Raw genomic sequence first — 18,456 nt, 5'->3', positions numbered from 1 at the left:
ACAACACTAAATAATCCTTCAGTTATTCCTTTCAACATCCATGAGACTTAACACCTTTAAACAGAAACACATCCGGTTAAAGGCTTTACTATTATGAGTTTAAATCACCCAAATGATCCAGAGATAGTCTTTCATGGCAGAGATCACAGCAGATCCAGCTCACTGCAAAACACAGACACTCCCAAGCTCTTTTTCAAACTGGAACTAAAAACTGCAAAATGGCTGATCTAAAGCCCAGCTCCACCCACACTCTGACATCACTGCATTTCTTAAAGGTACATTGCTTAAATATCCACTTCTTAAAGGCACTCTCACATGACACTTCCTTGTCGTGGATGTGTACAGAACACTCAAGGTCGTAGGATAGCTGAGTAGGTAGTTCCTTTTTTTGCCGAGGTATAGGATGTAAGAGCAGGGAGTTTATGCTGCAACTATATAAAACATCAGTTAGTCCACAACTTGTGCGCATTTCTGGTCACCTCAATCTCGAAGATAAGTCATTACTGTAGAAACGATGCAGAGGAGATTTAAATGGATGTTGTCACCTAGGATTGGGAAATGACAGCTATGAAGAAAGATTGCCAAAAGCTGCCACTGTATCCCTTCGAACAGAAGAGGCTGAGAGAAGACGTGACTGAGATGGACCAGATTGTGAGGGGCCTGGATAGAGTGGATGCGAGGGGCATATTAACTTTAGTAGATTGGACAGAGGACAAAAGAGAATTTAGAAAGATGGGGGGGGGGGGGGGGGGCGGGAGGGAGGATTTTGGTTTCACCCAGAAGGTGGTGGAAGACAGGAACTCACTTCGCAAAAAGATGGTAGAGAAAGAGCCCGTTTAGACGTTTTCTGGCAGGCACCTCAAGCAGCGGAATGTACAAGGATACAGACCAACTGCTGGAAAGTACGATGTGGTTAGGTGAGTCTTTCTTTCAGCCAGGAGAGTCCCGATAGGCCAAGTGATCTCCTGCTGGGCCATGAATTATCTGTGATTCTATTATCCTTCGAAGTGAATAGGTGCTGATCGTTTTCTACAGAAAGATAATGCTTCGCAGAGATTTGAAAGAATAATATTTCTGGAAAATGCCGAGTGAGTTGGAGAGGGTAGATCTGGAGAGAACGTTGCCATTTATGGTAGAAAGGACACCTAGTTCCACCGATGTGAAATGGTGACTAATACATACATAAAATGGAGTGCGCACTTCTTCAGTAAGAAAGGGATTAGAACGATAGGTCATTAGCGCAGGACGTGTTTCGACCAAGTAGCTTAAAGATGTTCAAAAGGGAACTCGGGAGAGCTTTAGGAAATTGAACGGAAAGATTGGCTTCGAGGTTGCAATGAGAACATGAGAATGCAAGACTTGTGAGAGGTTTAAACAGCAGCCCAGACTGACGGGGCAGCACGGTAGCACAAGTGGTTAGCACTGTGGCTTCACAGCGCCAGGGTCCCAGGTTCGATTCCCGGCTGGGTCACTGTCTGTGCGGAGTCTGCACGTTCTCCCCGCGTCTGCGTGGGTTTCCTCCGGGTGCTCCGGTTTCCTTCCACAGTCCAAAGACGTGCAGGTTAGGTGGATTGGCCAGGATAAATTGCCCTTAGTGACCAAAAAGGTTAGGAGGGGTTATTGGGTTACGGGGATAGGGTGGGAGTGAGGGTTTAAGTGGGTGGGTGCAGACTCGATGGGCCGAATTACCTCCTTCTGCACTGTATGTTCTATGTTCTGACGAGCTAAATTACCAGTCTCCCTGTTCTTTGTTCTATGCAATTCCAACTACTTTCCTGCCTTCCTCCCTTCTGTGGATCCCTTTACCCTCACTCACACGCTTCCATCCTTTCTTCATCTCTACCTCATTTATGTTCAGTCTTTTAGTGCGGGTGTTAGAGAGCCAATGCACTCTGACAAATATTTTTTACTTTGTATCCAGTTAAGGCCTCCGGAGGTCAGAAGAGTTCACGGCAGAGGATCAGTGATCTCCTTCAGCGGTGTGATGACAATCTTCTTGCCTTCTTCTTCAATCAGTTCTTCGTCTTCAGAAAGGATATTCAACGTAAGTAATGCAGTGTTGCTAACTTTTGGTTGGTTCAATTGGCTCTGTTTTATACCCTTTGCTCTCGAGTCGCCAGATATCTTTATGATACCGCCACGAGGTTCACGTTCAAGTAATGATCAACTCAACACACCAATTAGTAAGATTCAAATCAAAGCACATTTATTATACACAGTACATCGCTACTCATGCATAAACTCTACTTTCTAGGCTATTTCTATAACTAACAGGCCAATACTTAGCTTCGGACTGGCCCACCAGGTCAGGGGAACGAATGGCCTTTCGTTCGGGTTCTGAGTCTGCGGGATTCAAAGCTGGTATGGACTGGTAGCTAGGAGCGCCTATCTCGTAGCGAGCGTTGACTTGAGAGTTACTTTCTTGAAGGCCGCCGGACAGTTCAGTCTCAGGGGTTGCTTCGCGTTGCTGAGTGACCCTGTCAAGAAGAACGATTTGAACTTGGGGGCTTTGCTTTATAGTTCCCAGGGGCTTCCCGCCCTTCGGGGCGGACCCCGTACCTGGTTTCAAGTGATTGGACTTCGTTCCAATCGCTTGGTTCGATTTCTCCAATGCTGGAGCGGTTCCCTGATCGTTGGGCGGTCTTTAAGTGTCCGTTAACCTCTTTTGTGTTGGTTCCTGCTGGCGCCGAGGAGTCTGGCTTGGCTTTGTTTACCTCAAAATGTTTTGATTGTTCCCGGGGATCGCTCATTACTATGTCGATGGCTGCTACATTACTATGCAGATGGCTGCTTTTGTTGATGCTGTCTGGATTTCTGCAGAGTCTAATGCACAGTAAACTTGCACCTGCTAGTTTCTGCCTGTGTTGGCTGAATTTCCCTTCAGCCTTTGCGGTTCTCAATTTTAAGTCGGGAAGTGGCCAACTCGGGTGGCTACAGCAGGAAGATGGGAATTGTTCTGCTGATAAGCAGGTTAGAACCAGAGAGAGGTTACGGAGCACAAAGAGGCCATTCAGCCCATCGTGCCTGAGCTAGTCAGAAAAGAGGGAGAGAAAAAGAAACTAGCCACTCATTTTAATCCCATTGTCCAGAACCTGTTGGGTCGCTTTGTAGCTTCCAGCACTTCAGACGCAGGTCCAGGTACCTCTTTAATGATTGGATTGTTTCAGCCTCAACTTAAATAATGAAGTGTGGAGAGTGAAAAAGGCTTTCCTCAGATACCCCTGCCTTCAATCTAACCCCTTGGCAATTGACCCTCGGCTATGAGGAAACAATTTGGTCCTGTCTTCCGTGTCTGGGCCCCTCATAGCATTGCACATATCATTTAGGTCGCAATCTCAGCCTCCTCTGTTCAAATTAAAACAACTCTAGCCTATCCATGGGGCAGCAGGGTAGCGCAGTGGGTAGCACTGCTGCTTCACAGCTCCAGGGTCCCATGTTCGATTCCCGGCTTGGGTCACTGTCTGTGCGGAGTCTGCACGTTCTCCCCGTGTGTGCGTGGGTTTCCTCCCGGTGCTGCGGTTTCCTCCCACAGTCCAAAGATGTGCAGGTTAGGTGGATTGGTCACGCTAATCTGCCCCGTAGTGTCCAAAGGTTAGGTAGGGTTGCTGGGTTACGGGGATAGGGTGGAGGTGTGGGCTTAGGTAGGGTGCTCTTTCAGGGGCCGGTGTAGACTCGATGGGCCGAATGTCCTCCTTCTGCACTGTAAATTCTATGATTCCAATCTCCCCTCACAGCTGCAATTTTCCAGTCCAGGCAATATTCTTCTAAATCGTGACATCCAACTGGTCTCAAATCCGTATTCTGTTATCACTCTGGGATCCACTGACCAGCTATTCAACCTTTTAACATTTTCATCATCATATATTTTTCCTAATCCCCCTGTTGTTTCAAACCCGCAGTCCTCCAGCCCTCCTGCATTCCTCTAATTCTAGGCTCATGTATATTTTCGATAATCCCCGCTCCGCTCCACTATTGACAACCCCTGCCTTGCTCTGCTTTGTACGTCATCTCTTCAGTTCACCCACACTTCAATGAGTCAAGACATTCTCGGTTTCAAAACTTGAGCATTTTCCAAACCCTGAGAATATCGGGAAGATTTGTGTGTGTGTGTGGGGGGGGGGGGGGGGGGGGGGGGGGAGAGGGGGAGGTCACTTCAGCAGCTGGAAGTAAAATCACAAAATGTTGGAAACATACAGCAGGTCTCACAGCATCTGTGGAGTTGGAAAGAGTGTTAACGTTTCTAGCCCGTGTGACTCTTCTTCCGACCTGATAAGAGGTAGAAATATGGGAGGTTTTCTACAGATGAAGGAAGGATGGGACAGGCAGAGCAATACATAATGTTCAGGAGAGGTGGGAGCTGAGGGTAGATTTGACAAAGATGCCATGGACAAATTTAACGGACATTTGATCTTGGATTTCTGCTACTGATCTTCATTTGACTTACAGGGATTGCTCCAATCGGTGAAAGAGACAATGTAAAGACTCACCGACAAAACCTGGACCATCTCCTCGACCTGACAGAGGAAGGCGATCTGACAGAATATGAGCAGATTATATCGAGCTACGTCTCCATCGCTCAGGGTAGGTCACAGCTCCTTTTCCTGAAGGTCTCTCACACCTCGGACATCATTCATTTTATTAATTCATGGGATGTAGGTGTCAAAGACTAGATCATAATTTATTGTCCCTAATTGGGAATTGAGACGGTGGTGGTGAGCTTTCTTGACCTGCTGCCCTGCTGCTGCAGGGTGGCACAGTGGTTAGCACTGCTACCTCACAGCGTCAGGGAGCCGGGCTCGAATCCAACCTTGGGTTACTTTTTTGTTTAATGAACTTACGGGATGTGGGCGTCGCTGGGCGGGCCAGCATTTATTGCCCATCCCTAGTTGCCCTTCAGAAGGTGGTGCTCAGATGCCTTCTTGAACCACTACAGTCCCTGAGGTGTAAGTACCCCCTCTGGCTGTTAGGGAGGGAGTTCCAGGATGTTGTCCCAGCGACAGTGAAGGAATGGCGATATATTTCCAAGTCTGGGTGGTGTTTCCTCCGGGTGCTCCGGTTTCCTCCCACAGTCCAAAGGTGTGCAGATTAGGTGGATTGGCCATGATAAATTGCCCTTAGTGTCCAAAACGTTAGATGGGGTTATTGGGTGTGGGGCGTGGGCCTCGGAAGGGTGCTCTTTCAGAGGCTCAGTGCAAACTCGATAGGCCTACTGGTCTCCTTCTGCACTATAGGGATTATATGCGGTGTAGATACATCCAAAGAGTTTTTAGGGAGGGATAGAGAGTTACTGGAGATTGACCCAGTGACAGTGAAGGAACGCAGATATATTTCAGAGTCAAGATGGTGAGTGGCTTGTAGGGGAACTCCCACATTCCCGCGTATCTGTTGCCCTTAGTGAGCACTGCACTGTGAAAGGGGCAGTACGGGGGTGAGGGAGTGTTGTACCTTTCAGCTCCCTTCCATTCACTGATATGGTAATCTGAAGCCCTCTTTACCATTTGAGGCAGCAGGTGAATGAGGCCATGCCACTCTTGGCAAAGGGATCTGACAATATATATTTCTCACTCATATTGCAGAAACAAACATCTGTCTAAAAATGATCATCTTCCTATGTGCGGGAGTATTTTATTGTGCAAACTGACTCAATGTTTCCACAGTACAAAAGTGATTAATCTTCAAGAATGATCTCATTGGCTCAAAAGTTGTTGCAAAGTCTTGAGATTATATGATGAGCGCTGCAGAAATGCAAGTCATTCCCGTGCACTAGCTGCTACAACCATCCAGGAACCTGACCTGGAATTGGGATCTGCCATCTAAAACAGAATCACACCTGGCCCCGTGCACCGAGGACCTCCTGGCCCTCTGACCAATTGGCTCCCGGTCTGGAATTAACTTCGATTTTAAATTTGGCATTGTGGAAATTGCTTCATGGCTCAGCTCTCAATATTTCTAAATCCTCCCAGCACCCTGGAACACCCTCATATCCCTGCCATTTCCATCATGGACTCTTGCCAGATGTGACTTCAGATAGAATCATCGAATCTCTATAACACGGAAGGAGGCAATTTGGCCCATTGAGTTTGTACCGGCACACCGAAAGAGCACCCTACCCAGGCCCAGTCTTCCGCCCTATCCCTTAACCCCGTTACCCACCTACCCTTTGGACACCCAGGAGTAATTTAGAATGACCTATGACCCTAACCTGCACATCGTCGGTCTGTGGGAGGAGACTGAACACCCGAAGGAAATCCACACAGATACAGGGAGAATGTGCAAACTCCACACAGGCAGTCGATCAAGGCCGGAATTGAACCCGGTGCCAGGCGGTGTGCGCTGTGAGGCAGCAGTGCTAACCACCGTGCACAATAGTTTCCTCATCGTCCCTGCTGCGTCACCATTTACTCTATTATTTAAAGATTACAGTTTTGAATAATCGCATGCTATAATTCTTTAAATTTACCTTGTGTGAGCCCGTGATTAATATGCTCTTCAAAGATACGTCAAACCACTGTGTGACAATTCATTCCGTCAAAAGTAGCTGTATGAATGTAAGTTGATACTGCTCTTCAAAAATGCCAAACTGTTTTCGAAGTGTCAAACAGTTTTGTTTCATTGCAGAAACACCAGCTGACAAGGGGGATAACCCTCACAAAATCATTGCCACTATTCTTGATCAGCTTGATCCAGAAAGCCTCAAAGCCATCTTGCAGCATCTGTTAATCTTCCGGGAGCACAGTGTCCGTAAGCAGTAGTTTTATTCTGAACAAGAGTTTGTGACGTTATCCACTCCTACCTGATTTCACAGAAATGTTTGTCTTTTTTGTTTCTTGGGAAGATAGTGTGAGATATGGCGTTCCGAATTCGAGAGTCCATGTTCCCAAATCAGCCAGAACACCTGGTCGGGACCGTAATGCTGGGATGTGTTAAAATAACACGTTGAGGCGATTGAGCAGCATGTTCCAATCATCTGAGACTTTAGGTTGGCGTGGAAGGCACTGTACTCAACCTGAGTGCTGTTCAGGGCACAGTAAGATAGAAAGTCTAATATTCTGGTGGGTTTGAGGAGAGTAAGTGAGGAAATGTCAAATCGAGTGACAGAAGGGTGGGTAACACCTCCTTGGAGAAAATCAGTTTTATAAAGGGGTAGACACCATGCAGGGATGTGAATGTGTTCACACAGGAAATGCAAAACGTTAATGTGAAGAAAAATCTGTAATGTGGAAAATGAATTTTGGCCTTAATTGCAAAAGGTTTTCTGATGAAGACAGGGATGTATTGTTACAGGTGGACAGACAGTGTTCTGATGAGGACAGGGATGTATTGTTACAGGTGGACAGACAGTGTTCTGATGAGGGCAGGGATGAATTGTTACAGGTGGACAGACAGTGTTCTGATGAGGGCAGGGATGAATTGTTACAGGTGGACAGACAGTGTTCTGATGAGAACAGGGATGAATTGTTACAGGTGGACAGACAGTGTTCTGATGAGGACAGGGATGTATTGTTACAGGTGGACAGACAGTGTTCTGATGAGGGCAGGGATGTATTGTTACAGGTGGACAGACCGTGTTCTGATGAGGACAGGGATGTATTGTTACAGGTGGACAGACAATGTTCTGATGAGGGCAGGGATGTATTGTTACAGGTGGACAGACCGTGTTCTGATGAGGACAGGGATGTATTGTTACAGGTGGACAGACAGTGTTCTGATGAGGACAGGGATGTCTTGTTAAAGGCGCACAGACAATGTTCTGATGAGGGCAGGGATGTATTGTTACAGGTGCACAGACAGTGTTCTGATGAGAACAGGGATGAATTGTTACAGGTGGACAGACAGTGTTCCGATGAGGGCAGGGATGTATTGTTTCAGGTGGACAGACAGTGTTCTGATGAGGACAGGGATGTATTGTTACAGGTGGACAGACAGTGTTCTGATGAGGACAGGGATGTATTGTTACAGGTGGACAGATGATTTTTTGATGAGGACAGGGATGTATTGTTACAGGTGGACAGACAGTGTTCTGATGAGGACAGGGATGTACTGTTACAGGTGGACAGACAGTGTTCTGATGAGGACAGGGATGTATTGTTACAGGTGGACAGAGGGTTTTCTGATGAGGGTAGGGATGTATTGTTACAGGTGGACAGACCGCGTTCTGATGAGGGCAGGGATGTATTGTTACAGGTGGACAGACAGTGTTCTGATGAGGGCAGGGATGTATTGTTACAGGTGGACAGACCGTGTTCTGATGAGGACAGGGATGTATTGTTACAGGTGGACAGACAGTGTTCTGATGAGGACAGGGATGTATTGTTACAGGTGGACAGACAGTGTTCTGATGAGGGCAGGGATGTATTGTTACAGGTGGACAGACAGTGTTCTGATGAGGACAGGGATGTATTGTTACAGGTGGACATACAATGTTCTGATGAGGACAGGCATGTATTGTTACAGGTGGACAGACAGTGTTCTGATGAGGACAGGGATGTACTGTTACAGGTGGACAGACCGTGTTCTGATGAGGGCAGGGATGTATTGTTACAGGTGGACAGACAGTGTTCTGATGAGGGCAGGGCTGTATTGTTACAGGTGGACAGACAGTGTTCTGATGAGGGCAGGGATGTATTGTTACAGGTGGACAGACCGTGTTCTGATGAGGACAGGGATGTATTGTTAAAGGTGGACAGACAGTGATCTGATGAGGACAGGGATGTATTGTTACAGGTGGACAGACCGTGTTCTGATGAGGACAGGGATGTACTGTTACAGGTGGACAGACCGTGTTCTGATGAGGGCAGGGATGTATTGTTACAGGTGGACAGACAGTGTTCTGATGAGGACAGGGATGTATTGTTACAGGTGGACAGACAGTGTTCTGATGAGGACAGGGATGTACTGTTACAGATGGACAGACCGTGTTCTGATGAAGGCAGGGATGTATTGTTACAGGTGGACAGACCGTGTTCTGATGAGGGCAGGGATGTATTGTTACAGGTGGACAGACAGTGTTCTGATGAGGGCAGGGATGTATTGTTACAGGTGGACAGGCAGTGTTCTGATGAGGACAGGGATGTATTGTTACAGGTGGACAGACAGTGTTCTGATGAGGACAGGGATGTATTGTTACAGGTGGACAGATAGTGTTCTGATGAGGGCAGGGATGTATTGTTACAGGTGGACAGATAGTGTTCTGATGAGGACAGGGATGTATTGTTACAGGTGCACAGACATTGTTCTGATGAGGGCAGGGATGTATTGTTACAGGTGGACAGACAGTGTTCTGATGAGGACAGGGATGTATTGTTACAGGTGGACAGACAGTGTTCTGATGAGGACAGGGATGTATTGTTACAGGTGGACAGACAGTGTTCTGATGAGGACAGGGATGTATTGTTACAGGTGGACAGGCCGTGTTCTGATGAGGGCAGGGATGTATTGTTACAGGTAGACAGACAGTGTTCTGATGAGGACAGGGATGTATTGTTACAGGTGGACAGACCGTGTTCTGATGAGGACAGGGATGTATTGTTTCAGGTGGACAGACCGTGTTCTGATGAGGGCAGGGATGTATTGTTACAGGTGGACAGACCGTGTTCTGATGAGGGCAGGGATGTATTGTTACAGGTGGACATACAGTGTTCTGATGAGGACAGGGATGTATTGTTACAGGTGGACAGACAGTGTTCTGATGAGGACAGGGATGTATTGTTACAGGTGGACAGACCGTGTTCTGATGAGGGCAGGGATGTATTGTTTCAGGTGGACAGACCGTGTTCTGATGAGGGCAGGGATGTATTGTTACAGGTGGACAGACCGTGTTCTGATGAGGGCAGGGATCTATTGTTACAGGTGGACATACAGTGTTCTGATGAGGACAGGGACGTATTGTTACAGGTGGACAGACAGTGTTCTGATGAGGGCAGGGATGTATTGTTTCAGGTGGACAGACCGTGTTCTGATGAGGGCAGGGATGTATTGTTACAGGTGGACAGACCGTGTTCTGATGAGGGCAGGGATGTATTGTTACAGGTGGACATACAGTATTCTGATGAGGACAGGGATGTATTGTTACAGGTGGACAGACAGTGTTCTGATGAGGACAGGGATGTATTGTTACAGGTGGACAGACCGTGTTCTGATGAGGGCAGGGATGTATTGTTACAGGTGGACAGACCGTGTTCTGATGAGGGCAGGGATGTATTGTTACAGGTGGACAGACAGTGTTCTGATGAGGACAGGGATGTATTGTTACAGGTGGACAGACAGTGTTCTGATGAGGACAGGGATGTATTGTTTCAGGTGGACATACAGTGTTCTGATGAGGACAGGGATGTACTGTTACAGGTGGACAGACAGTGTTCTGATGAGGAAAGGGATGTATTGTTACAGGTGGACAGACAGTGTTCTGATGAGGAGAGGGATGTATTGTTACAGGTGGACAGACAGTGTTCTGATGAGGACAGGGATATATTGTTACAGGTGGACAGACAGTGTTCTGATGAGGACAGGGATGTATTGTTACAGGTGGACAGATAGTGTTCTGATGAGGGCAGGGATGTATTGTTACAGGTGGACAGACAGTGTTCTGATGAGGGCAGGGATGTATTGTTACAGGTGGACAGACAGTGTTCTGATGAGGGCAGGGATGTATTGTTACAGGTGGACAGACAATGTTCTGATGAGGACAGGGATGTATTGTTACAGGTGGACAGACAATGTTCTGATGAGGAGAGGGATGTATTGTTACAGGTGGACAGACCGTGTTCTGATGAGGGCAGGGATGTAATGTTTCAGGTGGACAGACCGTGTTCTGATGAGGGCAGGGATGTATTGTTACAGGTGGACAGACCGTGTTCTGATGAGGGCAGGGATGTATTGTTACAGGTGGACATACAGTGTTCTGATGAGGGCAGGGATGTATTGTTACAGGTGGACAGACAGTGTTCTGATGAGGACAGGGATGTATTGTTACAGGTGGACAGACAGTGTTCTGATGAGGACAGGGATGTATTGTTACAGGTGGACAGACCGTGTTCTGATGAGGGCAGGGCTGTTTTGTTACAGGTGGACAGACCGTGTTCTGATGAGGGCAGGGATCTATTGTTACAGGTGGACATACAGTGTTCTGATGAGGACAGGGATGTATTGTTACAGGTGGACAGACAGTGTTCTGATGAGGGCAGGGATGTATTGTTTCAGGTGGACAGACCGTGTTCTGATGAGGGCAGGGATGTATTGTTACAGGTGGACAGACCGTGTTGTGATGAGGGCAGGGATGTATTGTTACAGGTGGACATACAGTATTCTGATGAGGACAGGGATGTATTGTTACAGGTGGACAGACAGTGTTCTGATGAGGACAGGGATGTATTGTTACAGGTGGACAGACCGTGTTCTGATGAGGGCAGGGATGTATTGTTACAGGTGGACAGACCGTGTTCTGATGAGGGCAGGGATGTATTGTTACAGGTGGACAGACAGTGTTCTGATGAGGACAGGGATGTATTGTTACAGGTGGACAGACAGTGTTCTGATGAGGACAGGGATGTATTGTTTCAGGTGGACATACAGTGTTCTGATGAGGACAGGGATGTACTGTTACAGGTGGACAGACAGTGTTCTGATGAGGAGAGGGATGTATTGTTACAGGTGGACAGACAGTGTTCTGATGAGGAGAGGGATGTATTGTTACAGGTGGACAGACAGTGTTCTGATGAGGACAGGGATGTATTGTTACAGGTGGACAGACAGTGTTCTGATGAGGAGAGGGATGTATTGTTACAGGTGGACAGACAGTGTTCTGATGAGGACAGGGATATATTGTTACAGGTGGACAGACAGTGTTCTGATGAGGACAGGGATGTATTGTTACAGGTGGACAGATAGTGTTCTGATGAGGGCAGGGATGTATTGTTACAGGTGGACAGACAGTGTTCTGATGAGGGCAGGGATGTATTGTTTCAGGCGGACAGACCGTGTTCTGATGAGGGCAGGGATGTATTGTTACAGGTGGACAGACCGTGTTCTGATGAGGGCAGGGATGTATTGTTACAGGTGGACATACAGTATTCTGATGAGGACAGGGATGTATTGTTACAGGTGGACAGACAGTGTTCTGATGAGGACAGGGATGTATTGTTACAGGTGGACAGACCGTGTTCTGATGAGGGCAGGGATGTATTGTTCCAGGTGGACAGACCGTGTTCTGATGAGGGCAGGGATGTATTGTTACAGGTGGACAGACAGTGTTCTGATGAGGACAGGGATGTATTGTTACAGGTGGACAGACAGTGTTCTGATGAGGACAGGGATGTATTGTTTCAGGTGGACATACAGTGTTCTGATGAGGACAGGGATGTACTGTTACAGGTGGACAGACAGTGTTCTGATGAGGAGAGGGATGTATTGTTACAGGTGGACAGACAGTGTTCTGATGAGGAGAGGGATGTATTGTTACAGGTGGACAGACAGTGTTCTGATGAGGACAGGGATGTATTGTTACAGGTGGACAGACAGTGTTCTGATGAGGAGAGGGATGTATTGTTACAGGTGGACAGACAGTGTTCTGATGAGGACAGGGATATATTGTTACAGGTGGACAGACAGTGTTCTGATGAGGACAGGGATGTATTGTTACAGGTGGACAGATAGTGTTCTGATGAGGGCAGGGATGTATTGTTACAGGTGGACAGACAGTGTTCTGATGAGGGCAGGGATGTATTGTTACAGGTGGACAGACAGTGTTCTGATGAGGGCAGGGATGTATTGTTACAGGTGGACAGACAATGTTCTGATGAGAACAGGGATGTATTGTTACAGGTGGACAGACAATGTTCTGATGAGGAGAGGGATGTATTGTTACAGGTGGACAGACAGTGTTCTGATGAGGGCAGGGATGTATTGTTACAGGTGGACAAACAGTGTTCTGATGAGGACAGGGATGGATTGTTTCAGGTGGACATACAGTGTTCTGATGAGGACAGGGATGTACTGTTACAGGTGGACAGATAGTGTTCTGATGAGGGCAGGGATGTATTGTTACAGGTGGACAGACAGGTTCTGATGAGGGCAGGGATGTATTGTTACAGGTGGACAGACAGTGTTCTGATGAGGGCAGGGATGTATTGTTACAGGTGCACAGACAGTGTTCTGATGAGGACAGGGATGTATTGTTACAGGTGGACAGATAGTGTTCTGATGAGGGCAGGGATGTATTGTTACAGGTGGACAGACAGTGTTCTGATGAGGGCAGGGATGTATTGTTACAGGTGGACAAACAGTGTTCTGATGAGGACAGGGATGTATTGTTTCAGGTGGACATACAGTGTTCTGATGAGGACAGGGATGTACTGTTACAGGTGGACAGACAGTGTTCTGATGAGGACAGGGATGTATTGTTACAGGTGGACAGACAGTGTTCTGATGAGGACAGGGATGTATTGTTACAGGTGGACAGACAGTGTTCTGATGAGGGCAGGGATGTATTGTTACAGGTGGACAGATAGTGTTCTGATGAGGGCAGGGATGTATTGTTACAGGTGGACAGACAGTGTTCTGATGAGGACAGGGATGTATTGTTACAGGAGCACAGACAGTGTTCTTATGAGGGCAGGGATGTATTGTTACAGGCGCACAGACTGTGTTCTGATGAGGACAGGGATGTATTGTTACAGGTGGACAGACAGTGTTCTGATGAGAACAGGGATGAATTGTTACAGGCGCACAGACTGTGTTCTGATGAGGACAGGGATGTATTGTTACAGGCGCACAGACTGTGTTCTGATGAGGGCAGGGATGTATTGTTACAGGCGCACAGACTGTGTTCTGATGAGGACAGGGATGTATTGTTACAGGTGGACAGACAGTGTTCTGATGAGGGCAGGGATGTATTGTTACAGGTGGACAGTGTTCTGATGAGGACAGGGAGGAATTGTTACAGGTGGACAGACAGTGTTCTGATGAGGGCACGGATGTATTGTTACAGGTGCACAGACAGTGTTCTGATGAGGACAGGGATGTATTGTTACAGGTGGACAGACAGTGTTCTGATGAGGGCAGGGATGTATTGTTACAGGTGGACAGACAGTGTTCTGATGAGGGCAGGGATGTATTGTTACAGGTGCACAGACAGTGTTCTGATGAGGACAGGGATGTATTGTTACAGGTGGACAGACAGTGTTCTGATGAGGGCAGGGATGTATTGTTACAGGTGGACAGTGTTCTGATGAGGACAGGGATGTACTGTTACAGGTGGACAGACCGGGTTCTGATTAGGGCAGGGATGTATTGTTACAGGTGGACAGACAGTGTTCTGATGAGGGCAGGGATGTATTGTTACAGGTGGACAGACAGTGTTCTGATGAGGACAGGGATGTATTGTTACAGGTGGACAGACCGTGTTCTGATGAGGGCAGGGATGTATTGTTACAGGTGGACAGACAGTGTCTGATGAGGGCAGGGATGTATTGTTACAGGTGCACAGGCAGTGTTCTGATGAGGACAGTGATGTATTGTTACAGGTGGACAACCCAGTGTTCTGATGAGGACAGGGATGTATTGTCACAGGTGGACAGTGTTCTGATGAGAGCAGTGATGTATTGTTACAGGTGGACAGACCGTGTTCTGATAAGGACATGGATGTATTGTTACAGGTGGACAGACAGTGTTCTGATGAGGACAGGGATGTATTGTTACAGGTGCACAGACAGTGTTCTGATGAGGGCAGGGATGTATTGTTTCAGGTAGACAGACAGTGTTCTGATGAGGACAGGGATGTATTGTTCCAGGTGGACAGACAGTGTTCTGATGAGGGCAGGGATGTATTGTTACAGGTGGACAGGCACTGTTCTGATGAGAACAGGGATGAATTGTTACAGGTGGACAGACCGTGTTCTGATGAGGACAGGGATGTATTGTTCCAGGTGGACAGACAGTGTTCTGATGAGGGCAGGGATGTATTGTTACAGGTGGACAGACAGTGTTCTGATGAGAACAGGGATGTATTGTTCCAGGTGGACAGACAGTGTTCTGATGAGGGCAGGGATGTATTGTTTCAGGTAGACAGACAGTGTTCTGATGAGGACAGGGATGTATTGTTCCAGGTGGACAGACAGTGTTCTGATGAGGACAGGGATGTATTGTTCCAGGTGGACAGACAGTGTCCTGATGAGAACAGGGATGAATTGTTACAGGTGGACAGACCGTGTTCTGATGAGGACAGGGATGTATTGTTCCAGGTGGACAGACAGTGTTCTGATGAGGGCAGGGATGTATTGTTACAGGTGGACAGTGTTCTGATGAGAGCAGTGATGTATTGTTACAGGTGGACAGACCGTGTTCTGATAAGGACATGGATGTATTGTTACGGGTGGACAGACCGTGTTCTGATGAGGACAGGGATGTATTGTTACAGGTGCACAGACAGTGTTCTGATGAGGGCAGGGATGTATTGTTTCAGGTAGACAGACAGTGTTCTGATGAGGACAGGGATGTATTGTTCCAGGTGGACAGACAGTGTTCTGATGAGGGCAGGGATGTATTGTTACAGGAGCACAGTCAGTGTTCTGATGAGGACAGGGATGAATTGTTACAGGTGCACAGATAGTGTTCTGATGAGGACAGGGCTGTATTATTACAGGTGCACAGACAGTGTTCTGATGAGGACAGGGATGAATTGTTACAGGTGGACAGACAGTGTTCTGATGAGGACAGGGATGTATTGTTACAGGTGGACAGACCGTGTTCTGATGAGGACAGGGATGTATTGTTTCAGGTGCACAGATAGTGTTCTGATGAGGACAGGGCTGTATTATTACAGGTGCACAGACAGTGTTCTGATGAGGACAGGGATGTATTGTTACAGGAGCACAGTCAGTGTTCTGATGAGGACAGGGATGAATTGTTACAGGTGCACAGATAGTGTTCTGATGAGGACAGGGCTGTATTATTACAGGTGCACAGACAGTGTTCTGATGAGGACAGGGATGAATTGTTACAGGTGCACAGATAGTGTTCTGATGAGGGCAGTGATGTATTGTTACAGGTGGACAGATAGTGTTCTGATGAGGACAGTGATGTATTGTTACAGGTGGACAGACAGTGTTCTGATGAGGACAGGGATGTATTGTTACAGGTGGACAGATAGTGTTCTGATGAGGGCAGGGATGTATTGTTACAGGTGGACAGACAGTGTTCTGATGAGGGCAGGGATGAATTGTTACAGGTGGACAGACAGTGTTCTGATGAGGACAGGGATGAATTGTTACAGGTGCACAGATAGTGTTCTGATGAGGACAGGGATGTATTGTTACAGGTGGACAGACAGTGTTCTGATGAGGGCAGGGATGTATTGTTACAGGTGCACAGATAGTGTTCTGATGAGGACAGGGATGAATTGTTACAGGTGCACAGATAGTGTTCTGATGAGGACAGGGATGTATTGTTACAGGTGCACAGACAGTGTTCTGATGAGGACAGTGATGTATTGTTACAGGTGGACAGACAGTGTTCTGATGAGGACAGGGATGTATTGTTACAGGTGGACAGATAGTGTTCTGATGAGGACAGGGATGTATTGTTACAGGTGGACAGATAGTGTTCTGATGAGGGCAGGGATGTATTGTTACAGGTGGACAGACAGTGTTCTGATGAGGACAGGGATGTATTGTTACAGGTGGACAGATAGTGTTCTGATGAGGGCAGGTATGTATTGTTACAGGTGGACAGACCGTGTTCTGATGAGGACAGGGATGAATTGTTACAGGTGGACAGACAGTGTTCTGATGAGGACAGGGATGAATTGTTACAGGTGCACAGATAGTGTTCTGATGAGGACAGGGATGTATTGTTACAGGTGGACAGACAGTGTTCTGATGAGGACAGGGATGAATTGTTACAGGTGCACAGGTAGTGTTCTGATGAGGGCAGGGATGTATTGTTACAGGTGGACAGACAGTTTTCTGATGAGGGCAGGGATGTATTGTTACAGGTGGACAGATAGTGTTCTGATGAGGACAGGGATGTATTGTTACAGGTGGACAGACAGTGTTCTGATGAGGACAGTGATGTATTGTTACAGGTGGACAGACAGTGTTCTGATGAGCACAGGGATGTATTGTTACAGGTGGACAGACAGTGTTCTGATGAGGACAGGGATGTATTGTTACAGGTGGACAGACAGTGTTCTGATGAGGACAGGGACGTATTGTTACAGGCGCACAGACAGTGTTCTGATGAGGGCAGGGATGTATTGTTACAGGTGCACAGGCAGTGTTCTGATGAGGACAGTGATGTATTGTTACAGGTGGACAACCCAGTGTTCTGATGAGGACAGGGATGTATTGTTACAGGTGGACAGTGTTCTGATGAGGGCAGGGATGTATTGTTTCAGGTGGACATACAGTGTTCTGATGAGGACAGGGACGTATTGTTACAGGCGCACAGACAGGGTTCTGATGAGGACAGGGACGTATTGTTACAGGCGCACAGACAGTGTTCTGATGAGGACAGGGATGTATTGTTACAGGTGGACAGTGTTCTGATGAGGGCAGGGATGTATTGTTCCAGGTGGACAGAGGGTTTTCTGATGAGGAGAGGGATGTAGTGTTACAGGTGGACAGACAGTGTTCTGATGAGGGCAGGGATGTATTGTTACAGGTGGACAGTGTTCTGATGAGGGCAGGGATGTATTGTTACAGGCGCACAGACAGTGTTCTGATGAGGACAGGGATGTATTGTTACAGGTGGACAGACAGTGTTCTGATGAGGACAGGGATGTATTGTTACAGGTGGACAGACCGTGTTCTGATGAGGACAGGGATGTATTGTTAAGGTGGACAGAGTGTATTCTGATGAGGACAGGGATGTTTTGTTACAGGTGGACAGACAGTGTTCTGATGAGGACAGGGATGTATTGTTACAGGTGCACAGGCACTGTTCTGATGAGGGCAGGGATGTATTGTTACAGGTGGACAGTGTTCTGTTGAGGACAGGGATGTATTGTTACAGGTGGACAGACTGTGTTCTGATGAGGGCAGGGATGTATTGTTACAGGTGCACAGGCACTGTTCTGATGAGGGCAGGGATGTATTGTTACAGGTGGACAGTGTTCTGATGAGGACAGGGATGTATTGTTACAGGTGGACAGACAGTGTTCTGATGAGGGCAGGGATGTATTGTTACAGGTGCACAGGCACTGTTCTGATGAGGGCAGGGATGTATTGTTACAGGTGGACAGTGTTCTGATGAGGACAGGGATGTATTGTTACAGGTGCACAGGCACTGTTCTGATGAGGGCAGGGATGTATTGTTACAGGTGCACAGGCACTGTTCTGATGAGGGCAGGGATGTATTGTTACAGGTGGACAGTGTTCTGATGAGGACAGGGATGTATTGTTACAGGTGCACAGACAGTGTTCTGATGAGGATAGGGATGTATTGTTACAGGCGGACAGACAG

Source organism: Scyliorhinus torazame, chromosome 4, assembly GCF_047496885.1.
Source record: "Scyliorhinus torazame isolate Kashiwa2021f chromosome 4, sScyTor2.1, whole genome shotgun sequence".
In the NCBI taxonomy this organism is placed as follows: Eukaryota; Metazoa; Chordata; class Chondrichthyes; order Carcharhiniformes; family Scyliorhinidae; genus Scyliorhinus; species Scyliorhinus torazame.
This window is presented reverse-complemented; position numbering follows the sequence as displayed.